Source organism: Pelophylax lessonae (genome assembly GCF_965119305.1).
Source record: "Pelophylax lessonae genome assembly, chromosome: 9".
Classification (NCBI taxonomy): domain Eukaryota; kingdom Metazoa; phylum Chordata; class Amphibia; order Anura; family Ranidae; genus Pelophylax; species Pelophylax lessonae.
Genome location: NC_138776.1, coordinates 240,778,449 through 240,791,506, shown reverse-complemented (window position 1 = coordinate 240,791,506; position 13,058 = coordinate 240,778,449). Strand labels below are relative to the sequence as shown.

At 45.6% G+C, this 13,058-nt stretch overlaps 1 protein-coding gene across 1 annotated transcript in view; it reads left to right on the top strand.

Annotated features, from left to right (window-relative positions):
• The window catches only part of LOC309563345 (phospholipid-transporting ATPase IC-like), a gene marked incomplete at both ends in the record, with an annotated part of 170,504 nt that overhangs the window by 97,152 nt on the left and 60,294 nt on the right, over positions 1 to 13,058 (top strand). The gene's annotated exons all lie outside the window — the stretch shown is intronic.

Sequence of the window (13,058 nt, the reverse complement as noted above, 5' to 3'; positions counted from 1 at the left end):
TCGGTTGACCATTAAAGTGATTGTAAAGGATTTTTTTAAAATAACAAACCTATCATACTTACCTGCTCTCTGCAATGCATTTTCGAAGAGCAGCCCTGAACCTACCATTCTGGAGACCCCCACCGGCACTCCTGGCTCCCCCCCCCCCCTTACCAGTGCCCTATTGCAAACTGCGTGGTAGGGACAGGGCAGCCATCAAATTCATAGTTGCCAACATTTGAAAAAAATTTCCAGGGACACTTTGCATCACAGCCATCAATTACTTACCACACCCACTTCCCCGAAGCCCCGCCCACCCTGCATAATTAATCTCCGCCTACTTATCATCAGATTATAGGGTCTACTCAATAAAGAGAGAATTACAGGAAATTGAAAAGGGAATTTCAAACTTAAGGTCAAAGTAGTAAATTACCCGGGACAGTGTCCTATTTGCCGAGACCGTCCCGGCAAAAAGGGGAGAGTTGGCAGTTATGCAAATTTTGGGGCCCCTTACACAGCTTTAGGCCTGCCCCCCCCCCCCCCCCCTTAGGACCTTAGGACATTCCTTAGGACCCACGCACTGGTCGTCCCACCAAATCTGCCCATAATATACAGTGATTTGGGTTATTTTCATGAAAAAAATGTAGCAGAATACATTTTGGCCTAAATTTATGAAGAAGAAGATTATTTTTTTATAAAGTTTGATAACAGAAACTAAGAAACATGTGTTTTTTTCTTTTTTCAAAATGTTCTGTGGTTTTTTGTTTATTTAGCAAAAAAAAAAAAAAAAAAACACAGTAGTGAATAAATACCACCAAAAGAAAGCTCAAGTTGTAAAAAAAAAAAAAAAATTGGAACAATTTCATATGAGTACAATGTTGCATGACCGCGCAATTATCATTCAAAGTGCGACAGCACTAAAAGCTGAAAATTATCCTGGGCAGGAAGGGGGTGAAAATGCACTTATTGAAGTGGTTCATTTATAAAGCACATAACCTACCTTCCTTTACATGGCCATTTCATTCTCCCTACTCCTTCCTGCACACGGCCATTTCATTCCAATACAGCAAAGAGATGGCCCAATCCAGCAGAGACATCCCCATATATTCAGCAAAGAAACATCCCCATATAATCCAGCAAAGAGACAGCCCCATCCAGCAAAGAGACAGCCCCATCCAGCAAAGAGACAGCCCCATCTAGTAAAGACCACCCAGCAAAGGGATGACCCCATCCAGCAAAGGGCTGACCCCATATAGCAAAGAGATAGTCCAATCCAGCAAAGAGACATCCCCATTCAGCAAAGAGACTGCCTGATTCAGCAAAGGGACTGCCCCATTCAGCAAAGGGACTGCCCCATTCAGCAAAGGGACTGCCCGATTCAGCAAAGAGACAGCCCGATTCAGCAAAGAGACAGCCCGATTCAGCAAAGAGACTGCCCGATTCAGCAAAGAGACTGCCCGATTCAGCAAAGAGACTGCCCGATTCAGCAAAGAGACTGCCTGATTCAGCAAAGAGACTGCCCCATTCAGCAAAGAGACTGCCCCATTCAGCAAAGAGACAACCCCATATAGCAAAGAGACAGTCCAATCCGGCAAAGAGACATCCCCATACAGCAAAGAGATGGCCCCATATAGCAATGAGATGGCCCCATATAACAAAGAGACAGTCCCATCCAACAAAGAGGAAGTCACAGACCAAGCAAACATAGACAGTCACAGGCAGGCTGGCAACATATGCCCACATTCACATATATAGCCCCTCAGCATCCCCATAATCCCAGTCTGCAGGAATCTTAGCTCAACTCAGCGTCATAGAAATTGTTTAGCAGCAAGCACCTACATTCAATTGGCAGGCCGCCTGAAGTCTGCAAAAGCTCCCCCAGACCCCATTCCTCTTCACCGCCACCAACCCTGTCCCTGAGTACACAATACCGCTCCGCTCTGTTCGCGTCTACGTCCTTGTCTTCCAGCCTCAGAGTGTACTGCGCTCTCTACTCGGTCACGTGACGACCAGCTCCCCACCCACCCACTGGATAAGCAAAGGAAGTAAACACAGTGAGACGGGCAGCCTGGGTGGCCGGGGCCAAGCCAGGAGGCAGAGCCCCTCCGGACCGAAAAAGATATGTGCTATACAGCACCCTCCTCCCGCGCTCAGAACCCGGTCCTCAGGCTGCCTCAATCCCGGGAACTCGTGCTAAAACTTGGCATCCATTATGGCTAGGCTTTGCTGCCCCTTACGACCAGGGCGGTCGACCAAGCACTGTAATACAAAAACAAAGAAAGGGCGCACCAGCCTAGCGCATTATCCTCAGCGAGTTTATTAGATAAAAGTTAAAATCAGCTACTCACAAACATTCGTGAAGTACAAACACATCAATCCCATAAAAGCCGCCTCATAGCAGAGGTCCAACGTCTTTACTGGAAGCAGAGGTCTGACGCGTTTCGAGGCCGTGCCTCTTCCTCAGACTCGGACCCTCCGGACCGCCAAGGCCCTAAACACATGTATGGGTTGTACAACTCCGATGCTGTCCATTGACACACACAGCGTGGCTTGGCCCCAACCCCTGCTCCCTCCTCACAGGCTGTGATTTGACAGCAGTAGAAGCCAATGACTACCGCTGCTGCCTTTCTGTCCAGTGAGGAGAGAGCCAAGAGTGGCTGATCTTGGGCACAGCCCTGGATATAAGGGGGACTGAAGGGAACACAAAACTTTCTGAACACAGAAGGATTTTTAACTTTAATGCAGAGAATGTATTAAGGTAAAAAAAATTCTGCCTTTAGAACCACTTCAAGCTCCTTTTCAGGTCTGCAGGAAGCATGCACAGATTTAATAGGCAGCCCAACAGCCAATGAAAGCAGCAAGCATGGCAAGGTGACAACGCTTTTGCAAATTGCAAAGCCGTAGCTTTGTGTAGTCAAGCTGCAACAGATTCGCAAAGAGTTAATTGCCTAAAGTATTGACCTTTACCAAAAAACTGCCTATGTAGGTAAGAGGTGCCTGTAGAAAAAATGTAAATGTAAAAATGTACAGCTGTAACCACAATTGTATAATGTTCTGGCTATAAGTGTAAGACAAATATGTACTTTTCAAAGCCTGACTGAAAAACTCTCAAAGTTGGCATCATCCCTTCCTGCCTTGTTGCTAGGATGTTGATAAGACACTCCCAGCTGTTACTGTTCACCTCTACTATCACTGGAGCGAGTCGGATTCAGGTCAGGTGATTGACTTGGCCATTGCATAACATTCCACTTCTTTCCCTTAAAAAACTCTTTGGTTGCTTTTGCAGTATGCTTCGGGTCATTGTCCATCTGCACTGTGAAGCACCGTTCAATGAGTTCTGAAGCATTTGGCTGAATACGAGCAGATAATATTGCCCAAAACACTTCAGAATTCATCCTGCTGCTTTTTTCAGCAGTCACATCATCAATAAATACAAGAGAACCATTTCCATTGGCAGCCATACATGCCCACGCCATGACACTACCACCACCATGCTTCACTGATGAGGTGGTATGCTTTGGATCATAAGCAGTTCCTTTCCTTCTCCATACTCTTCTCTTCCCATCACTCTGGTACAAGTTGATCTTGGTCTCATCTGTCCATAGGATGTTGTTCCAGAACTGTGAAGGCTTTTTTAGATATTGTTTGGCAAACTCTAATCTGGCCTTCCTGTTTTTGAGGCTCACCAATGGTTTACATCTTGTGGTGAACCCTCTGTATTCACTCTGGTGAAGTCTTCTCTTGATTGTTGACTTTGGCACACATACACCGACCTCCTGGAGAGTGTTCTTGATCTGGCCAACTGTTGTGAAGGGTGTTTTCTTCACCAGGGAAAGAATTCTTCGGTCATCCACCACAGTTATTTTCCGTCGTCTTCCCGGTCTTTTGGTGTTGCTGAGCTCACCGGTGCGTTCTTTCTTTACAGAGCGCACTAGATAGTTTGTTTTTGTCTTATATGGCCAATTAATAAACAAGCACTGGAACAAGGAAAGAGTGGGATCCTGAAACATCAAGGGGCATCCATCCATCCATACAGAGCTCCTTTATTCCTAAGGGGGAACAGTGCACTTTCACTCCTCTGGTGAAGCAGGAGTCAAAGCTGGAGGTGAGCTGCTAGGGAATACTGGTGGTGGATTACTTGAGCACCTGTTTTTCAGTTGATTACTACACACAGAGGTGGCAAGATTATTCGTTTGTTTGGAATTTAATGATTGTCAGTGGAGGAATTTACTGCTTTTTGGACTTTTTTTTGCTAGTTCATTCAGTGATATACACATTGTATATATGGATGTATTTTGATGTCTTCACTTTTTATTTGATTTAGTTACAGTTTGTCACACATGATTCACGTAAATGTTTACACATATGCAGTAATTTTGTGTATATAAATCACAATTTGTAGATAAATGATTGCGCTGTACTAATTTGATGCTTCTTTTGCTGAAAGTGAGGTGAATACACTTGTGCAGTACTGGAAGCAATCAGTTTACAATTTTTAAGTTATATATTCATTTTTTTTTGTTTTTTTTATATTTAATTGCGCTGATTAACCACTTTACCACTAGAGCATTTTGCTGTCTTACGTCTGGGCCACTTTTTGCGATTCGGCGCTGTGCGAATTTAACTGACAATTGCGCGGTCATGCGACGCCGTACCCAAACAAAATTTACATCCTTTTTTTCCCACAAACAGAGCTTTCTTTTGGTGGTATTTGATCACCTGTGCGATTTTAACTTTTTGCGCTATAAACAAAAAAAGAGCGTTTATTTTGAAAACATAACAATATTTTTAACATTTTTTTATATGAAATTCCCCCCAAAAAAGATGTAAAAAACAATTTTTTTTTAATTTTTGGCCAATTTGTTTTCTGCTACCCATGTTTGGTAAAAAAAATCTCAATAAGCGTATTTTGATTGGTTTGCGCAAAAGTTATTGCGTTTACTAACTAAGGGAAAGATTTCTGTCATTTTTGGTGTTTTTTTTTTTTTTAACGAGTAATGGCGGCGATCTGCGATTTTTTTTGCAAGACTGCGACATTGCGGCGGACAGATCGGACCCTTGACTGACATTTTTGACACTTTTGGGGGTACCAGTGACATTACTGCAGTAATCAGTGCTATAAATATGCACTGTTACTGTAAAAATGACACTGGCAGGGAAGGGGTTAATTTTATTGGAGAGGGAGGTGTTAATGTATGCCTGGTGCTTACTAACGTGTGGGGGGGGGGGAGGTGACTGAGTGAGACAGGGACAGATCGGATGTCCAGCTATGCTGAACACTCCGATCTGTCACTCCCTGTCACTTGGGAGATCCGCCCGCTCTGTTTACACAGGCGGGCGGATCTCCAAACTCGATTCCCTGACGATCGGGGCAGAGCAGCGGCGATCGCCGCCGCTCCTCCCCTGGCCCGACTCTCGCTGTGAATGAAAACCGCGGGAGCGTGCCTCCAGCGGCGCGCGAGCGCCCCCTACAGGGGAGGAGTCTAGCGACGTAGGTCTACGTCGCTAGACGATAACGAGCCACTGTGCCGCAGTAGCAGCACAGTGGCTAGTGTTAAAGTGGTTAAGATATATTTTGTTTAGAAAAGGGGAAACTCCCTCCTTAATCCCTCAAAAGGGAGGTAAGGTCGGGAGACAATATGGGGGGTTACTTAGTGCCAGGCATAAATCTACACACATCTAAAATTAACAAGATAGTCTTTATTGATACAACATAGTTTTTAAAAGAATTAGACAAAATGTCACAGTATACATTATTCATAAAAAGAGGGGAATTGTTTCCCTTTATATGTATCTAACTAAAGTAGTCAGGTACATGCAATGAAGGTTATACAGAATCAGTGGGTTAACAGGATGGACGCATTTCACCCTCCCAAGGGGCTTCTTCCGGATCCAGGGACAGAATTAACACCACTACAAATATAAAAATGCAATTACCAAACAAATATCAAATTACATAAACACTCCAATACACATGAAGCACAATTCCCAGCCGTTTTGCTGGATAGGGGGTCCCCCGGGGTTACCGCTAACAACAACAGCACATTTAAGCATGTTTTTTAAATGTGAGCACTGAGACAATGACTAGTCCCGTATCTTTGGGTTTTTTGATTTATTTAGGAACTTGGATGGGAGAAGGGATAAGTGGGATACTCCTTTGACTCAACTATGCACAATTTGGCGGAGACACTTGAAAAATGCTGTTTGGCGCTGGCTTGACGCTGGCTGAATGCCCGCAAAACGCTAACTTGACGCCGGGTAACGCTGGCCAGATGCCGGTTAACGCTGAACTAACCTTGCAACTGTTTTTGACTAAGAATTATTCTCTTAGCTGCCTTAGGTACTCCTTCCTGAGGTAGCTACTTGTATACACTGCTGTACTGCTGAACGCTTCAGGGCCCACACTGGCGCCCCCTTTCACTCCCCTTATCTTCAGGGCTTAACACTTGGCTACCCCTTTCTATGCCACAACCACTGGTTAGCTGGATCCCTTTGACCTTCTGGAGTGGCCCCCTTTCCTAGGCAGACCCCTGGGCAGTTTCGAGTATTCACAACACTGTTTTTCCTAGAAACTCCTGCCCAGCAGCTCCACTCAGTCAGCAACACTCTGAATCCTCTCCTGTAGCCCAGCTCAACCTCCGCCGACTGCCCAGGACACCCTCACTTGCTCTAACGGGAGGAGAGACAGCCGTCAGCCTCCTCCTGGGACTCTGCTTCCTGCCAAAGACTCTCTGTCACATGCTCCCGCCAGGTTTATACCCAATCCCAGAGTGCATTGCGGCAAACTCCGCCCACCGGGACAGCTATAAACCCTGGTGTGCCATTGGCCAGGTTTCCTCCACTGTCCAACAAGAGCCCTCTTTGGATACAGTGTGGAGACTCCCCAGACTCAACAGACCACACCTGAAAACACATGACAGTCTAGATAACTGATCAGGCCCCCCTGATAAGCAGACAGGGCCACATATATGCTTTTCCTAGCACCTATCTAGGAGGGTGCTACACACATACAAATACATATATATTAACAATAATTGTTCAATGTATATATACCTCATATGAAAAGAGAAAGAAAGGGGAAGGAAAAGAAAAAAAAAAGGACACAACACCAACCCTCCAGAAATGTGGGGCAGTGACAGGAGGACTAATATATTTTGTTTAGTTTTGCATATGTGCCCCCATGATTACATAACACTGGAGGGAAGCAAAAAATAAAAAAAATTAAGTAAAACATACTTAACTTGCTCACTGGCTTCTGGCATGCTTGCCTAAGCAAGGATGACGTCATTTGGTCTTCTCACCGAATCCTGGGAAAGCGGACGATCCTAAATTGCACAGGAATGACAGTTTGCTTGGGCCATGGACCCGGCTTATGTGCATCTACCCCCCAATGATCAGCTGCAGGGCATAGTCTGCAGACTTGAGACCCAGGAATTGAATCAGACCCAAGTGATGCGATTCCTTCAGGATTTGACCTCCTGCTTTGAACAGCTTGTAGCCTCCTTAGGACCCCTGGTTCAACAACCTCAATCACAATCTGCTGCCCTACCTATTCCGGTCACAGTCGCAGCCGCAAATTCTTTGCATTTACCAGCTCTGTCCCGTTGGTCTGGGGACTTCAAGGCCTGTAAGGGGGTTCCTTAGCCAGTGCACCATTCATTTTGAACTCCAGCCCCAAAAATTTCTGTCTGATCTGGCAAAGGTAGCCTATATTATTTCCCTCCTGTCCGGCGAGGCTTTAGCCTGGGCTGCCCCTCTGTTGGAGAAGAATGATCCAGTGGTTTCTAGGCTGTCTAATTTCTTGAAACTCTTTTTTAATATCTTCAAGGAACCGGGTCGTGTCTCTTCAGCGGCCAGAGCCCTTTTACATCTCTGCCAGGAGTTGCTTCAGTGGGACAGTATGCTCTTCATTTTCGTATACTAACTGCTGAGCTGAGCTGGAAAAATGAGGCCTTAGTTGCAACTTTTTTGCATGGCTTCTCTGACAGAGTGAAGGATGAATTAGCGGGAAAAACCACCCCCGCTGATCTGGACAATGTCATCTCCTTGTGACCAGATCGATATTCGCTTTCAGGAGAGGGCCCTAGAAAAAAAGACACCAGCACTCCTTGGCCCTTCGTCTGGTAAACGAATACATCTGGAATGTGAGTAATGGACCCAGAAATATCACCTTCACCTTCTCGGCTCCTTCCTTCTGTGTTCCTCCATGTTGGTGCTTCTTCTCATTCAGTCTTGGCATATCTGGATTCCGGAGCCGCTGGCAATATTATTTGGACTGGGGAATTGCATCTTTTCATTAAACTTTCCCTTTCACCCCTCACAACTCCACTGGTGGTCTCAGCGATTGATGGCGATTGATGGCACTTTTCTTCCAGGGGGCCCTATCTGCTTCCAGTCCCTCCCTGTTAAGATGTCTGTAGGGGTACCCCACACGGAGTGGATATCCTTCCTTATCCTACCTGAGGCCTCAACACCAATCATGTTGGGCCTTCCTTGGTTACAGCTCCATTCTCCACACGTTGACTGGACATCTGGGCAGATCCTGGCTGGGAGTCCCTCTTGTTTCTCATCCTGCCCACTCAAGAGAGACTTCCTGTTGCCACCACATCAGTATCTTCTGCTCTTCCAGCTGCATATAGCAATTTCCTGGATGTGTTCTGCAAAAAATCAGCTGAGGTGCTTCCTCCTAATAGGTCCTTTGACTGTGCTATTGACCTTGATCCCAGGGCAACTCTGCCCAGGGGTCGTACCTACCCCCTGTCCATCCTAGAGACCCAGGCCATGTTGGAGTATGTTGCAGGAAATCTAGAAAAAGGATTAATCCGTAAATCCTCTTCGCCTGCAGGAGCAGGGTGTGTTGTCAAGGAAGATGAAACTTTAAGACCCTGCATTGACTATCGAGGCTTGAAAGCGGTGACAATCAAAAATCAATACCCCTTACCCTTAATATCTGAACTGTTCCACAGATTGAAAGGTGCCTCCATTTTTACTAAGTTGTATCTCAGGGGTCCATACAATCTGATCTGGATATGGGAAGGTGATGAATTAAAAACAGCATTTAACACCAGAGATGAACATTACGAATACTTGGTTATGCCCTTTGGTTTGTGTAATGCCCCAGCTGTGTCAATTAAATCTTCAGGGATCTGCTATATCAATTTGTTGTCATCTATTTGGATGACATTCTCATCATTTCTGAAAACCTGGTTGTTCACAGAAACCATGTCCAGATTGTACTCCAGCACTTCAGAGATAACAATCTTTAGGCCAAGTTGAAAAAGTGTTCCTTTGAATGTTCTGAGGCCCTTTTTTTTAGGTTGCTTTGTCTTTTGTTTGGGGCTTCGTATGGATCCTCGAAAGGTCTCGGCCATTACTAACTGGCCTTTCCCTGCCAGCCTCAAGGCGACCCACTGCTCTCAGGTTCACAAATGATTACAGGCAGTTTATTAGGAATTACTCTTCCATTGCTGCGCCAATTATCGCCTTGACTAAGAAGGGTTTGAATGCCAAGGAGTGGCCTTCAGAAGCTGTCTCTGCATTTTATGAGTTAAAACAGGCCTTTGTTTCCTGAGACCTAATCCTTGGGAGCCATTCTTTATTGAAGTGGATGCTTCTTCGACTGGGGTGGGAGTTGTGCTTCTTCAGTTCTTTGAGGGGAAACGTCAACCATGTGCGTTTTTCTCCAAAAGATTTTCTCAGGCAGAGAAAAATTACGCTATTGGCGATCAGGAACTTCTTGCATTTAAATTGGCGTTAGAGGAGTGGCATCATCTCTCGGAGGGTTCCTCTCACTCCATAACAATTTTCACTGATCATAAAAATCTGCAGTACTTACAGAATGCCAAACGTCTGAATCCCAGACAGGCCAGGTGGAGTCTTTCCTTTTCCCATTTAATTTAACAATTATGTACAAACCTGGTTCCTGCATCAGGCTGATGCCCTCTCTAGATCTTTTGGCACTCTGGATGAGGAGCCCATCTTTGAACCTGAACCGATCATTCCTACTTCATGCCTTCTTGCCCATTCTACCACATTCGGGAGTCAAAAATTCCTCCTAGCAAGACCTTCGTCCCCACTGAGCTAAGAGCTAAGATCCTTCGTAGGGGACATGATTCCAAGGTGGCAGATCATGCTGGATTCCTCCGATCCCTTCCTCTCATCAATCGCCACTACTGGTGGCCTACTCTCCGTTCGGATGTCAAAGACAACGTTAAGGCTTGTCATGTCTGTGCCTAGTCTAGATCCTCCATGCAAGCTCCCGCTGGTCTTCTCATGCCCTTGCCCATTCCAAAGGAGCCCTGGTCTCACATTACAATGGACTTTATCACCGATCTTCCACTGTCTGAGAATAATACGGTAATTTGAGTAGTAATTGATCAGTTTTTCAAAGTGGCTCATTTTGTTCCTCTTCCTGGTCTCCCTTCTGCTCCTACTCTGGTTCCCATTTTTGTTTGAGAAATCTTCCGCCCCCATAGGGTTCCTTCCCATATTGTTTGACAGGGGTGTTCAATTTATGTCTTGCTTTTGTAGAACCTTTTGAAAATCCATCAATATTATCTTGGATTTTTCCTCTTCTTACCACCCTAAATCCAATGGACAGACTGAGAGGGGGGCAATCCGGAGTTAGAGGTCTTTCTCTGTACTTTAGTCTCAGCTCATCATGATGATTGGTCCTCTCTACTCCCGTAGGCAGAATTCTCTCACAATACTCATGTTAACATCAGTTCTAGGAAGACACCCTTGCTTACAGTTTATGGAAGACACCCTCAGCTCCCTCTTTCTATGACCTGTTCCCTGGACATTCCAGCTTTGGCTACAGTTCATTCAATTCTATTTGGGGTGACGTTCATAATTCCCTCCGGGCAGCTGCCAACAAATTCAAAGGTTTTGCCGACCATCGCAGGCATAACCTTGTAATGTTCTGGTACCTCCGGTACCCTTGTTCCATATTTCTCCTTTGCTAATTGCGTCCCATCTTGTGTAACAAAGAGACGCATATACCTTTAAGACCGGATGACATCATTGCCGAGCGCCGCTATGAGCGGCTATTTCAATCGCCGGCTTTCTCTCACTCACCGCTCGTTCAAACCACATGTTCACCGCACCTACTCCTGTGAAGTCGGAGCTGCTGACATTTTCCCTTTGCTGAACTGAAGCCGGAACCTCGCTGGTGATCCGTATCTCGCTACGGGATCACCTCTCTCTAATGGACACTGTTACTACTAACCTATCTAAGTGATAAGTACCCCACAGGGGATTCCTTACTAATCAATCTCCTACTGTCATCTACTGCAATTACCAAGACTATCTGTATCTATCTATTCACTATCATCTGCATAGACTGTTAGCTCTTGGGACTACCTTCAACTATCCTTGCACTAGGTTACTCTGTCTAAGTATACTCCATCTGTGTCCTCTTACCATCTGCACTATACTTGACATCAGAACCTATCTGCTTTACCATCACCTGCAACTCTCCTAATACTACTTCCAGTGCTCACCATACAATAGCCTGTCTCTCATCTATACATCCTCATATATTCTATCCCTCCATTAAACATCTAATTAAGTATATATATAGTATATAACAGGCTGTGCACTGTGATGAAGTCCTGAGAGTTGGATATGTTTGTTCAACAGAATCTCTACAAGGCTACTGAGTGTAATAATTCTGCAGCTGTAAATCCATCCACTAACAAAAACGCATTAACGTTACAAACCTGCACTCTCTATAGCCAGGAGACAATGTCTGGCTTTCCACCAGGAACCTCAAGCCCTGGGTCTCTTCTCTGAAATTTGTCCCAAGATTCATTGGCCCGTACACTATATTTATAAGCTAAATCCGGTTTGTTTTAAACTTCATACCCCTAAAAGACTCAGGATATCAAACTCCTTTCATGTTTCCCTTCTGAAGCCTTTAGTCAGCAATAAGTTCTCTCGTCCTCTCCCCACCTCGGTTCTGGTCTCTGAGGATAATCAAGAGTACGAGGTTAGTCAAATTATGGATTTCCAGCTCTATAAAGGCATTCTTTAGTACCTCGTGCATTGGAAAGTTTTTGGTCCTGAGGAAAGGTGTTTGATCCCTGCATCAGATGTCTTTGCGCCTCATCTTTTGAGGAGGTTTCATTTGAAGTTCCCCTCCAAGCCTGGGCCCAAGCCTAAGAGGTGGGGTACTGTCATTAATCTGCAGTAATGTTTCTTTCCCTGACTGTCTGCTTAACTCTCTGGTCTGTGTATCAGCTTTAGGGACCATGCTTTCACACCTGTGTGTTTGGGTAATCTTCTCTCAGCATGGCTACACCCCAGTCTCTAACAGGAAACACTAGATTAGCCCATGCACTGCAAGCCATCTTTGCCCGAGCAACAATTGTGTGAAGGCTTCACTGAGTGGTTCTTGCTGTGCTCTACATCTGATCTCTGTGTACCGACTTTGGCTTGTTCACCTGACCGCCCCTGTCTACTTGTTGCCCTGACCTTTGGCTTGTTCTCCTGACTATCCCTTGTGGTCCTGTACTGCTGCTTCCTCTCTATCCACCAGAGCCAGCCGTGAGCGTGAGCTGGGAGACCCTGGGGGCCGAACCCTGGAGCCAGCTGCAGGCTCTGGTGAAAACCTGCTAGCTTTTAGACTCAGTGCGCTGGGGAATCTTTTGCTTTAGCTCCCTGTCTAGAGCCGTGGCTGCGACCCTGTGTAGCTGCTTCTCTGAACTGTCGACCCTCAGCAGTCAGCGGTTGGGTTCACAACCTCCATGGTGTGCTCCCTGTCACTTGCTCCCACAGGTGACTCTGACAATTGCTTTGCCTTGCAATAGGATTAATAAATATCCCACCATAGTGTTTTAATGCAGAACCCAGTGCTGATGTTATCTCAACATAGATGCTGATAGTCAGAGGACAGCCAGATAGACCTGTAACTGTTTGAGAGCAGTCCCAGTTTTTACTTTGAAGTCCGAAGGCAGCTTCTACCCAGGTCCTCTGAGCCCCTCTTTAAGCAAGCATTTTTCTGTTAAGCCTAGGTCCCTTCAGACATGCACTTCAGCCAGTGGCTCATGAAGCCAGCAGACAGCAATTCAGGAAGAAGC